Raw genomic sequence first — 13,775 nt, 5'->3', positions numbered from 1 at the left:
GAAGTTTCAATCTTAGAGGGCACGGACTGGGTGTGTGATTTTCCTCTGTATCCTTCCCAACACCTAAAACATTAACTGGTACATAAAACATGCTTAATAATTGCCTACTGAGTAAATAACTTTCCAAAGACTTTGCTAGAGGCCACAGAAAGAGAAGAAAAGGAATGAAAGACATAGAATAGCAATAACAATAATACTCTTACCTTAAGTTTCTCAGCCTTTCTTCTACGGGGACAAAAGCTCTTTCACTTCTGTTATCTTATTTGTCCTTCTCTGCAGCTCTGCGAGGAAATAAAGGCCGATGTGATTAATTCCATTTTACAACTGGAGAAGCTTAAGTCCAGGACAGATAGCTCATGATAATTAATTTGACCAAGGTTTCACTCTGCCTTACTGGTGAGGCCAGGATCAGAACCTAGGTCTTGTGACTTCCTGCCCTGTGCTGGGTTACTAGATACAAACTTCTACAGAACTGACTCTCCAATTATAAAGAAGACAGTTCCCAGGAGAAATTCATTAGGAAAGCAGATTCCCTAGGGACTCCAACAGTCTCTTGAGCAAGCCAGGGAACTGCATCTATAAGAAAATATCGAAGCTGTTTCCCCATACCAACACTGGAATGGCTCGATGTAATCATTCACAGTGGTGCTCCACTAATATAATTGGGAGCTCCCCGTTTTGTTGTACCCCTTCTGATGGGAGCTCCATCTGCCTTCAGTCTGAATGGGGCTCAGGTGCTGACTGCAGGTGTGGCATCCAGCAGGTGCATGGACAGAAGCCAGCATTTCATATCTTCATACCAAAGGGCCTGAGTCACTCCTCAAAGGCAGCTGCTCCTCCTCCCTCTGACTTACAAACCCCAGGAACCTGTCTTGACTGAGTTGTCACTGCAAAACTAAATCTAGACCCTGACTTCTCAGGTAGGGCTAGGGTGAAATCACTTAAACTACAAATTAGGTAACTCAGCCAACTTTCTCACTTACTCTCCGGAACTAGTGCAGGCATACGCCGTAGGCGTAGCATCAGGGAATATATGCACAGGATGACTATCCTCTACTAGTTACGGGGGAAAGGAGGACCCCAGCAGATCCATATTACATATTTAGCTACAGAGCACTTATTCTATTGCAAATGGCCTTGAACCCAGAGAAGCAAGTATTCATTCCCCTAAATAAGATGGAGTAGAGTAGAAAGAACATGCCAGAAATCCTACACTCCGCTTCCCATCATAACCACTCTCCTTCAGGCTGCCAAAGGAGAACCACTTAGCGTAGTCACAAAAAATACCAGGTCAGAAAAGTCATCACATTGTCCTAATGGAAGCCTAACTGAAAGCCTGAGGCAGACAGAATGTTCTAGGCGGCACGGGGGGGTCATCAAATTTTTCTTAACTCCAAAAATTTTTGTTTTTTAAAAAAAGCAATTGCCTCCACCAAACATGCGCACGTGCACACACACGCAGCAAAGAGAAACTAATTGTAGGAGGAAAAAAACCCAAATATGACTTTAATAAAATGGTTTATTGCCATATTTCTCCAATTCATATGGGAAACTCAAATTAATAAGCTTTGGTTTATAGTCCATGATCCAGAAAGTAAAACTGGCTACTAAACTAAAATGTGATCACTGTATATAAACAGAGTGAAAGAAAAATCTGAACTGAAAACCTAAACGTAATAAAGAGGAAATTAGATTTCTTCAAAATAGGCAATCTAAATAATTTTCCCCATCTGTGATTTTTATCTTAGTTTGCTATCACATGGAAAAGAATGTCATTAATTCAACGCAAATCCATGCCCCTTGAAAACAACCGAAATGAGTAAGTGATGTACTAATTAGCTTCCTAATGGGGAAGGTTTTAATTGAACCATTCTATAACAATCTTCATCAAAGTTTCCAGGGCAACTTCATAAAAGGATGTCAAACCTGGCCCATATTTTTATCCCCTTAAAAATAATTCTCAATGCACAGAAACACAAAAAGCTTATTTCTCTTCAATGCTGTTAACACTCAGGCCACTACATTTTCTGATGTCAGCAATCTCCTTCCCACAAATATTCCAAGTATGCACCACCGTCATTCTCCTTTCAATTATGTGGTTTCTCTGCTCCTTTACTGATTGAGTCCAGGCCTCTCCGATAATGAGAAGCATGTGCAGGGAAAATATGCTCTTAAAAAACACATACATCAGTTTCATCTGCATTATGAAGGGGGGGAGATCATTTGTCCATATCAAAAAGATCAAAATGTGAAGTTTGCTATGGGATATATGAAGAAAAAAAAAAGATCAGCATCAGTGCCTAAAGTTGGGGGGCAGTTACTGTGATCTGAAGCAACACCAATAAGAATAAAGAGGACTCCCCCAATCCACCCTTTCTAGCTTGGCCACATTTATATTTAATGTTATCTTAATGTTGCTTTGGGGGGTATTTAAGTTCTGACATACACATGGAAATGAGCCACGAATTGTACAGCAAGCATAAATATTCCATCATTAATAAAAACCAGCTGTGTATAAAACACTACAATGGCTGGGTTTCAGTTACTGGCTATCATCAGTATGTGTCACAAGCAAATATTACTCAAAACTTTCTCTCTTAGAACACACACACACACACACACACACACAGATACATGCAGAAATTTTTTTTTACTCTTTTTAATCTTTTGGAAGAGCTTTGAAGAACTCACTGATCTCTGTGGCACATTGCAACTAATGTTTCTTTTTGAAGCTATTTTTCATCCCCCAACAGAGGCTAGAGTCCTCTTATTAGAACTTCAACTTACCACATAGAATGAGAATATTTAATTTTTTTAAATTTCATTTTATTTATTTATTTATTATTTTTTTGGGGGTACACCAAGTTCAATCATCTGTTTTTATACATATCCCTGTATTCCCTCCCTCCCTCGACTCTCCCCCACTCTCCCTTAATTTTTAATAAAAGCCAAGAGTCAATAACACAAATGTTGGGACAATCAATTACAGTCGGTAAGGCACCTGAGGCACCAAAGGGCACTGTATGTTATAAGAGAGCAAAGCTCATTAAAAGTGAACACCTGCTCAGGACCCTATAATAAGCCTGCTCTGCCATCGTGCAGACACCTTTCATCCAATGACCTCAAAGCATGTGCCCAATATGAAGCATGCCTAAACACCTCTGTGAAATATTAATATCCTTGCTTCCCAGAAGGGTAACTGAAGCTCAGAGCATCTAATTCATTTACCCTTGGTCACATGGCAAGTCAGAAAGGGCTGGGCAGAGAAACCCACAGCCTGGCTTCAAGTCACGCAGTCTAATGATATTTCATGCAGTTGGGGCAATAGTGAAAGTGACTAGACAAATGTCAAGGGCTGCATATAGAGTTTTTTAAAAAAGTAGATTTTCAAAAATCACCTTAGGAGATGTTAACAAATATATCCATCTGCATTTCCCCCATGAACACATATCATAAAAAAAATGTTCCTGTACTTGGTACTTCCTAAGTACTAAAAACCCATACTTCACTTTCCTATTCTGGTTAATGAAATTTAATCTAATTTATGAAGAGCCATTGGTTTCCGGGAATGAGTCCATCCAAAATTGAAGATCATATGTATACTGTACCATCATTATCACAGGAAGATTATAGGACCGTGTAACTGAACTTTCACTATATGCTAAAGCCTCAAACGAAGAACCTCTTATGTGTGGGTCATCCTGCTACACTTACATACCTTTTATTTAATTATCTAAAGCCCTTCGTTTCCTTACTATTATTTATTCTAATGTAAACATATTATTTTCAAAGCTATTAAAAATTTTGTGCTTTCCTGCTTTTCCTTTCTCGTTCAGGAGATTTCATAGTCTACGCAAATTTGTACTCTCTTGATGGGATGTCAAGATACAGTGATTTAAGAATCATTGCTAATGATTTGGACAAAGTAAACAGTGAATCCTAGCTTTCTTTTTGCTTAAAAAGAATGGAGGAAGGGTAACAGGAGGTCAAGGGAGTAGAATTAAAGGCCTTGCTAGATACATGAACATCCTAAATTACAGAAATGGTTTAGGGACTACTTACTAAATCTGGTAGTTTCTCCTGGCATTGGAGGAACAAACATATGTGATTCCTCACATGTACTCAGTCAAGTTCTGACTTCATTCCACCACATAGGGTTACAAAGCTAAGTCTTAGGTGGGCTCTTTTTTTTTTTTTTAATTTTAAAGCAGCATTGTACATTTCTATGACCCTCACTCTGTAAAATTCATATAAGCACAGAAACAAGGACTTGAAAGGAACTAGGGAAAATGAAAGCAGGCGATCTGTTAGGATGATAGGCTTCTTGATGAAATTTTGGGCTGCATCTAGCTTTTTAATTTGATATGTTGTTAAAATACAAAACATAATGCACTTATATTGATATTTTGATTACTGATATCTCCTAATTTTTTTTTTAACATCCAGGTGACTACATGATTGTATTTCTAACAACTGTTACACTTCATTCTAGTAGGAATCATTCACATTCACACCAGAAATCGAGGCCTAAGAGAACCATAAACTGTTGATAACTGGTCCTCAAAATCACCCTGTCCAATCTCCAACAATTTACCGAGGAGGAAACTTGCTAAGGGTGGTAAACTGATTTAGAGTTGGGCCCAGAGCCAAGTCCCTCTCACCAATAGGCTCACTAGGAAAGCTTTTTGTGGATTATTTGATTATAAATGGAATCAGTTGCTATTATTTTTGACAGCCTTGCTAGATACATGAACAGATTACCAGAAAAACATTTCTGGATCCTTGGGTTATTCAAATACAACTAGAATTTAAATCTTTCACTTATGATGGGATAGAGCCCAATCCTTAGACTTATCAAATTCCATGAAGTCTGATACATTTCCAGAAAGTCATACTAGCTCTCTTCTACAAGTGGATGTACGCTGGGGCTAAACATGGCCAGCATTATTATAAGCCAGAATGATTTGGACAATTAACTCCATGCCATGTAACAGAAAGATTTCAAAGGCCGGATAATGGCCTCACTTAATTCAAGCAATAATCATTACAACAAAATCGAATGCCTTCCTTTACGCAATAAATATGTTTCTGAGCAGCCTCAGTTATAATGAAATTTTATATATCAAGTCATAGTTCAAAGCACTCACTAGGAAAGCTAGTTCTTTCAAAGAAGACTGCAGTGGACTCTTTTATAAAGCAAATGACCTCCTATTTTCCTGCTTTTTCCTTTTCATTCTAGTTCAGATTTTGTGTGTTGTGTGTAGAAGGGTAGACGTCCCTCCTTTCTCTGTTTTAAAAGGGGTCAGAAGCCCACCGTGGAGGAGAGTAATGCAGTATGGGCAGATTGTTTAATGCCCCCTTAGTTCCTGGGACCAAATTCTAACCTTTGACTTGGGGGTGGGACCCTAGATTTTGGACCTAAGTCCACAAAAGGCAGCAAGGAACGAAGAAGTAAGCAAGACTAAAGACAACACGTCATAGTAAACCACCAACAAAAATTCCTGGGGATAGGAAATCAATGGAGCACAATTCTAAACAAATTGGTTTAGTCCCAAGCTAATTAACTTGTCAAGCAGATCTTCAAACCCACTGAATCCATGGGGGAAAGAGGTGATGTAATAGGAGATTTGGGAACATTTACCCATTTACCAACCTAAAAGGCTCAGCCACGACCACACACACCTCTCTCCACTCCTTTCAGTGGGTTTAAGCTGGGCTTAATGGGTGCAAAGGACAATTTCTTCCAGACAGTCCCTAAGGATAGACTGTTCTCATGCATTCCAAATGCTCAGTCTCCATGGAAGAGGCTACCTGGCCACAAACATTTCTCAAGAGGGAATATATCCTCAACACCTCCTCATTGGTAACACCCCCCACCCCAACAAAACAAAACAATTTCTAACCATCCTGAGAACTTTGGGGCACTTTTGGGGGGAGAAACGAAAAGAAACCTTAAGAGGGGAGTAGGAGAGTGTGAGAAACTCCTCTTGTCTCCAAATGGAAAAAAGGCCTTAAAAAGCTGGATCAAAGGACGAAAGGGGGGTGGGGGAGAAGGGCTGCTTAATTACAAAGACACCCTTTTAAAGAAGGCGCAGGCCCTGGGAGAGGGCTCTTAGGAGAGACATAGAAGCAGATGTACCCACTTAGAATTCTGGCACTCAATGGGACCTGAAGGTCATAGCATCCATCCCTCTGCTTTCTGAATAGACTGTTCTTAAGGCATTCTAGAAAGAGACTGATTCGTTCTTTATAAAACTTCAGAAAAAGCAACTCCACAAAACGCCTTGCTAATGCATTAGTCTAATAAATCCTCCTTCATAAACCAGAAACGAGATTTAAATTTCCAAATCCAAAACAGTATTGAATGTGAATTTTAAAATTCCCTTTTAAAATCTTTTAAATACGTAAACAGATCCACAACTTTCACATAAAAGTTATTCTACATATAAGCATGGTCAGAGGTTTACTTCATATCTAGACTATGAAGTAAGAAAAAGCACTTTCAATTTTACGGAGCCACAGACTTTTCCAAAGAAAGAAGTATCTTAAAATGAAGTATGATGTAGTGCCAGAAAGTGTCTGTAAATGACACCGGATAAACCCATACAGAATAGCTGGAACCTGAGTTATCATCTGTAAATAGATGCAACTACTCTACAACCACCTGGCTATTAAAATGTCCCAGGCCAGTTATAAAATGTAGTTTGGTCAGGCCAACTTTTCCTTCCCAGCTGATCTGAAATATGATAGCCTTTAAAATTGTCACCCTGTAGCGTTCCTTCTTTCCTTCCTGCTTTCTTTCCCCCCATTAAAATCAACTAGGGAAATTAGGTTAAAATATAAGTAAATAATTTGTTCTCAAGTAAGCAATGTGTTGGGGACATCTTTGCAATTGGTCTTTGAACACCACCATTCTTATAAGTTTGCCATGCTTGCTCAATTGGAGGTAGGTGGGAGATGCGTGAAGATTTATCCTGCATCCAAAATGGTATTTCAAACTATTCTTAGCTACTAAATGAGGGTGCTGAAAGGTCTAACTGGGAAAGCTTCACAAAGGCTGTCCTGAGAAAGGACTTTTCACAAAGCCTAGTTCAAGGAGACTTAAATACACTTAGCCCTCCATTATTGAAGATTATGGTGACTAATTATCTTCCTCTCTGAATGGGAGAAGAGGGTTGTATTTTTAAAAGCTTTAATCTGCCTCCCAACTTCCACTCTTCATGGGGGTGGGGGAGGACAGGGAGGAGGAAGGAAAACTAAATTAGATACTCCAAGGTGTCAGAAAATTCTTTCTAAAATACATGCTAGAGATTGGAAATGCCATTTCTCACGAACTGTCCTTTCCTCTCTCATTTAACTGCATTTAGTCCCTTGCTGCAAATTACTATTGATATTATATTATTAGTGGCAATTTATCAGGGATTGCTCAGGCTACAAAGACTGTCACTTTCCCTCTCACTTTTCCTTCTCTTCATTTGCATATACTGATAAGTCCATCTTACTGTTGAAGCACCTACTCACAGTGACCCACGCTTGGGACCCTCAAGACACCTGCACGATCAAGCAAAACTAGTTACTAACATCAATAAAGCAAATAAGGGGCAACCCTCTCCTCACGACCACACACATCTAAAAGAGTGTAGCATTGTAGATTACTCCAGGCTAAAACTTAATTCACAGCCCCTGGGGGAGGGGAGTGTGAGCCCCCACCCCAACCCTAAGCATTTAGGAGTAATGCATCTAACAATCTGAGATAAGCGTGGACATTCCAGATGACCTAAATGTAGACTTCAAGTTTCCTCTGGTCTTTAATTCCTTTTGTGCTTAATCACCTAGAGACCTATAAGGACCCCAGGAGGCAAGAAAGTAAAAGTACCATCAAGCAGTGGTACCCATTAGCATCTCTGTAGGACGGGGAAAGGAGCGCACACTCTTTAACCTATTTAACTTGGTGCACATCCCGGAAAACTAGCGACCAGCCGCAAAGAAAGTAGAACACAGGCATCCCCACACGCATCTACATCGACTCACTCACGCCGAGGTTATGATCAAGTTCATGCCACCATGGATTCCTGCCCCAGTTCCCCGCGAAAAGTAACCACGCGTCTCCTACCCCTGAAGACAACGAAGACAAGGTGACGACTCTGCTCGCTCAAGTGGCTTCGGTCCCGGGCCAGAGGCCAGGGATAGGCAGGAGGGAAGCCCCAACTCCCGGCTGCTCCCCTCCTCGCTGCTCCGTCCGGGCTCTCCTTGGTGGCAGTGGACAGGCAGGATACCGGGCCGGAGGGTGGAGCAGCGGATGGTCGGAGGCGAGACAGACTGGAGGTGGGGGTGGAGGGGGCGGTGAGAACTAAGAGAAGATGAGGCGAAAGGGAGCGGAGATTGAGGAATAAATCAGGGGGTCTACCAGCTTAGGCAGCCAGAAAGCTCCTCGGAAGGAAGGGGCGTGACTGCGATGAAGGCAGCTCCTGGGCAAAGGACTGGAGGTAGGGGAGGGGGACGAATGGGTGGCTTTTCTTCTTGCGGTGAGCGGCTAGGACCGCCCAGGAGCCAGGGGGCGGTGGACTAGGGAGTGGGGCGGAGTAGAGGGCGGGGAAAGAAGGGAGGGAGTCGGCCTCGACCCTGGGGCGGAGGGGGGCGGAAGAGAGGCGGGGCTAGGGGGCGGGGAAGTTCAAACAATTGAACCGCGGGGTCCGGTCGCTCGGCGAAAGTCGGGGCCCCTTAACGCTGGTCCTCCCACTAACGTGGCACGACTCGGTTACAGTAGCCCGAAAGAGTCTACGCAAGCACTGGCTGGGAGGAAGGAAAGGGTTTTGCAAAGACTCCAATAATAGTGTACGGCGACAGCGGAGCGGAGTCGCGTGGGAGAGCTAGTGCAGCTCTCCGCTCCGCAGCGGGAGGAAGAAAAACAAATAATAGAAATGCTGAAAAGCAGCTTCTGGCAAAGCTTGCTTAAAATAATTCAGGAAGGAGCAGCGATCCTTCGTTTTCCTTCCCCTCTTGCTTCCTATGACCAGCAGGCCCCCACCCACGTCGCAACTCCGCGAGACACCCTCCTTTCTTCCTCCACTCCCCCTAGCCACCCCCTTCCTCCCCCGCGCCACCCTGCGTCCCCGCCCCCCTCCCCGTGGCGGGCCGCGCTGGCGGCAGGGGTGGCGTGGGCGGGGCTCCGCCGAGCCTCCGCCTCTTGGGCGGGCCGCAGGGCCAGCCTGGGCGGAGCCGGCCCAGAGGAGTAAATCCCGCCCACTATTCTTTGGCAGCTACCGGTTGGCGAATCCTGGCCTAGGGTTCTCTTGCGATTGGTCACTTGCGTCGTCGATCCGATTCTTTTGTCCCACCCGCCCTCAAAATTAATAAAGCTAAACAAGAGGCTATTGTCTAGCTCTTGGTTCTCCCCCAGCTGCTGCTGAGAAAAGAAAGATGAGACGCTTGGTTTCTCAGTCTCATAAGAGAGTGCGACAGTGTATCGGCCGGCTCCAGTACACCTTTATGGCACTGCCCGGCCCTCTGGGAACAGGTAACTTTTCGTCCCCCTGAATTCATTAGGCCAAGAGGGGGAAAAAAGTACGAGAAGTGTCAATGTGGTGTTCCCATTTCCCGGCTGCGAAAAAACTGATATTGCTTGAAGAACACAGAGGGTTGAGAACAGCCTCCTGGGACACTGAAAATCAACCATTTTGCAACCGGGAAATGAAAGCACAAAGAAATAGCAGAATAAGATGGCATTTGGAACTAAAGGAAGAACTCGTTTCAGACTCAAGCATTTATCAGCTAATTGTGCGACTTTCGTTAAGCCCCTTAACTTCTCAGAGCTATCATTTTCCTATCTGTAAATGAAGGTTATAAGACATATCCTATTAACTTATTGGCACTGGCATGTGAAAATAAAATGAATTGTGTGTGAGAACTCTGTAAACCACAAAGGGCTGCACACGTGTATGTGTTCCTGGTAGAGATTCTCACATGTGTTTGGGCATCAGATATGCTGCTTTAAGCATTCGTAGCCAAGGTGTGTAGGTTTTGTGGCTTTATTTTTAAAAAGTCAACTCTTTTCCTGCAGTTTTCAGGGTGGATATGAAGGTGGCTCCCTGCAGTTAGAATAATAAATTACTCCTTTTCTAACCAGGGTAGGTGAATTTTTTTTTTTTAAAGTTGTGCAGTGGCGCCACAACCTAAGTCTATTGTGGTGCTGGTACTGAAAGAGGAAATCATACTGTGTATCTCTGAAGAGAACTTAAGAAAACAAATATAAGGGAACATTTACCATGGAAACCACCATTCTCTACAGATCCATATTTCCTAGAAAATACTACAAGGAGGAAGCGAGTATAAATGTAAGGCCTTGACAATGCAGAGCTATTATAATGAACTCATGCCAATGAGAAAATGACACCCAATTCAAGCCTGCCTAACAGGGGCTTCTGAGAGGCCAGGGACCAAAGTATGCAAGAGAAAATGTGCTCAAAGGAAATACTGTCTCACCATAAACAGGGTCCCAGAATATAACCAGGTGCAGGAAAAGTAGTGGGATAGCCTCAGTGTGCAGAGGGCTGTGCTAGCTGCTGTAAGATTCAGAAGCAAGAGCACGGGCAACAATGGATTCTTGGTATGATTCAATTTATATGTGAGATGAAGTTACTTGGGTGATTTTTCCTGGTGATATTTTGAGTGTTAAAAACATGGAGACACCTGGTTTGTGAAACAGAGGAAGATTATTCCAGCCTTGTTTGGAGGGATGCACAGCAGAGCTGGATAGGTTGGGTATATGCTGCAGACGACTACTGATCAGAATGGCAGTAGGATACTTGCTAAAGTTAACAATGCTATTAAAGTGGGAAAAGTAAAATATGCACATGGTAAACTGAAAACAGTACTGAAAGTAGGGCCATAAAGTGTTCTCCTCCACCACTCTGTTCTCACAGTCCCTTTCTCCCTTTCTCTCCATGCCTGTGTATAATCTTCAAAATATATTATTTGAATACACACACACACACACACACACACTGTGCATTTCTTTACTGAAAAATGTCTCTTGAATATCCTTCAATCTCAGGATAACTTCCTTTACCTCATTCTTTTTCATGATAGTTCCGTGTTCCATTGCATACATGTGCCAAAATTCTTTTACTCATTTCCCTATTGAGAGGTGATTTAAGCCATTACAGAAGCCATTACAAAAGCCATTACAGGGAAACAAACGCTGGTAGCAAAGGTCAGGTGGCTGTGTTTGCAGAATGCCTGTCCCCAGCCTTGAAGTTGCCCTCCAAAGACTTTTCTAAACTTGCCTTCCCCACAGCTACTGGGCACTTCACACAATGGAAACCCCTAAAACACTTAATTCCTCTAATACCCCCCTCCTCAAATCCTGCCTTGGGCATTACTGATCTCCTCCAATCTTGAATTTTGATGGGGTAGAGCAGAGCACTGAATTTCATGGTGGATCAGGCCCTATGTGAATCACTTTCTTAGCCTGTGGCTAATAACAGGTTTTTTGCTACCTCGTCTTTGTGCAGGTCTTCTAAGCGTCTTAGGTGTTCCTTCTCTCCTGCCACGCTAGACTTCCTTCTGTTTTTACCCTGCAAACCCTTCAGTTTGTTTAAACTGAGTTTGAATGTAAAGCTATGCTTTGCCAGCTCTACTTAAAAGGAAGGGGGAGGGTGGCCAACATCAACAAACATTGATGGAGCTGCTATTATGGACAAGACTGAAAAAACAAAGAGGGATGAGACTTGGCTCCTGCCTTCAAGGGTATATACAGAAAAAGACAACTAACAAGCATATGCTAAGTGCTAAATGAATGGGATTGACTGTAAAAGCTGTGGAAGTTGAGAGCAGGGGGCGAAAACTAGTTCCATAGAGTGAGTTTATACAGCAAAGTATGCCACACACATGTAACTAATCCCCAGAGCATCCCTGTGTCTTCATATCCTGACTGTAAAAATACAGAGAAGCCTCTGGGGGATACCAGGAGCCTTAACCACTAACTGTAAAACACCTGTGTAAAGATGCGGGGTTGCCTAAGTACATTAAGAACCGCCACATACCAATAATGGATGTAATGATCATTTTAAGCTTAGAAGTCAAGAATCTCCATCCCAAACTACCTGTCCCATTTGACTTTTTTTTCAATAAAATGCAACTCCTCCTTTAAAATGCAATAAAAATCGGAAGTTCCCTAGCAGTCCATTGGTTAGGACTCTGCGCTTTCATTGGCCAGGTTCATTCCTTGGTTGGGGAAGCAAGATCCCTCAAGCCGAGGGGTGCAGCTATAAAAATACAATAAAAATCAAAGTCTATGCCCTAAAAAAAAGGCAAGTAATAAATCTAGGTCTCCCGTAAAAATATTATGCTAAGTGAAAGAAGCCAGACACAAAAGGACAAATGTGTAATTCCACTTATCTGAGGTACCGAGAATAGGCACGTTCACAGACAGGGAAAGTAGAAGTGTGGTTATCAGGTCCTGAGGGGAGGGAGGAATGGGGAGTTATTGTTTAATGAGCACAGTTTCTGTTTGTGATGATGAAAAATTCTGGAACAAGATAGTGGTGATAGTTATACAACATTTTGAATGTATTTAATGCCACTGACTTGTATACTTACAAATGGTTAACATGGTAAATTTTATGTATATTTTACCAAAATTAAAAAAAAATTTTTAAGATACCACCCCTCAGGTTCAGTGTCAGGAGACAAGGCCAGTGATGAAGGCTGCCAAGAAGGCAGGACCCCTCTAAAGGGGGCAGCTTGGTCAACACCACAGGAAATGCAGGCCCAATGTAGCCAGGACTTCTGATTTTTCAAGAGAAACCAGAAGTCAAATGTTTTAGTGTAAAACCTCCTGGTTTTTAATTCTGGCAACTAATAAATATTTTAATTAAAAAAAGCCTGCCCTTTGCATGCCATGTTTTCCCCAATGTACAGGAAAAGTATGAAGGAGAGTGCGGCTTATAGTTTATTCCTTGATTCCTGGCTAGGTTCTTCTAGAAGGAAAGACCACAAAACCATAGTGCTTTGTATTGAATGACATTCTCCCCCACCCACCAAGTCAACTGGGAGTGTGAAATGAGCACATCTTCCTCTAATTGCCTGGTGAACAACTCAATCATTTAAATGTATTTAGAAACAAAAGTAGAGGCAAGCACATACACCAGGGAAAATAAATCCTCAGGATTTATGGCTCCACATAACTCTCCCTCTTCCCCCCAACTCCAGAAGAAAAAAAAAACACCCTTCAAATATATTCAACAAACACTGAAAAGCAGCCTTTAAGATAGCTCTTAAAGTCAGTCTCATTTATTCACAAGGATTCTAACCCTTGCACACACAGAAGTCAGCTGACTAGAAAATAGCAGCTTTATCTGAACAGGAAAGGATCAAAGGGATACATATGCAGTACAAGCATTGAGTTAAATTCTGTTCCTTTTGGGTTCCCCTCCTCCCCCCTTCCACCCTTCCCAAGCATATAAACACACACACAAACGTGCGCGCGCATGCACGCTCCAGACACAGGAAGTTTGAAGCCTGATCCATGCGTGGAAAACAGTAATGTGGGAATTCAGGAAACAACACCAGAACTGTGCTCCAAGGCCAAGACCTGCTTCAGCATTTAGGAGCCAAGTTACTCCTGGGGTACTTGTGGGCCCTAGCATTTTGGAAGTAAATGGGCTGTAGAAAAATAAAGCTGCCTGCAAGTCTATTCCCCAAGCACCTCCTAGGGTCCTGTTTGAGTAACCTGGGCTCGCCTTTTTATGATTTATGCAGGGCTTCTCTTCAGC

At 42.5% G+C, this 13,775-nt stretch overlaps 1 protein-coding gene across 4 annotated transcripts in view; it reads right to left on the bottom strand.

Moving 5' to 3' along the window:
• The window catches only part of AMOT (angiomotin), a 62,263-nt gene extending 53,741 nt beyond the window's left edge, over positions 1-8,522 (bottom strand). For 3 of the 4 annotated variants that reach the window (XR_009050347.1, XM_057718750.1, XM_057718751.1), the window contains exons 1-2: positions 8,114-8,522; positions 204-281 (exon numbers count right to left, since the gene is read on the bottom strand). The gene's annotated coding sequence lies outside the window, so the exon portion shown is untranslated. The remainder of the gene's footprint in view (positions 1-203; positions 282-8,113) is intronic. The other variant, XM_057718752.1, reaches the window with a different exon arrangement.
• Between the last annotated feature and the right edge of the window lie 5,253 nt (positions 8,523-13,775).

This window comes from Hippopotamus amphibius, chromosome X (genome assembly GCF_030028045.1).
Source record: "Hippopotamus amphibius kiboko isolate mHipAmp2 chromosome X, mHipAmp2.hap2, whole genome shotgun sequence".
In the NCBI taxonomy this organism is placed as follows: domain Eukaryota; kingdom Metazoa; phylum Chordata; class Mammalia; order Artiodactyla; family Hippopotamidae; genus Hippopotamus; species Hippopotamus amphibius.
Note: the sequence above shows the minus strand (reverse complement) of the source record. Positions and strands in the feature narration are given on the sequence as shown.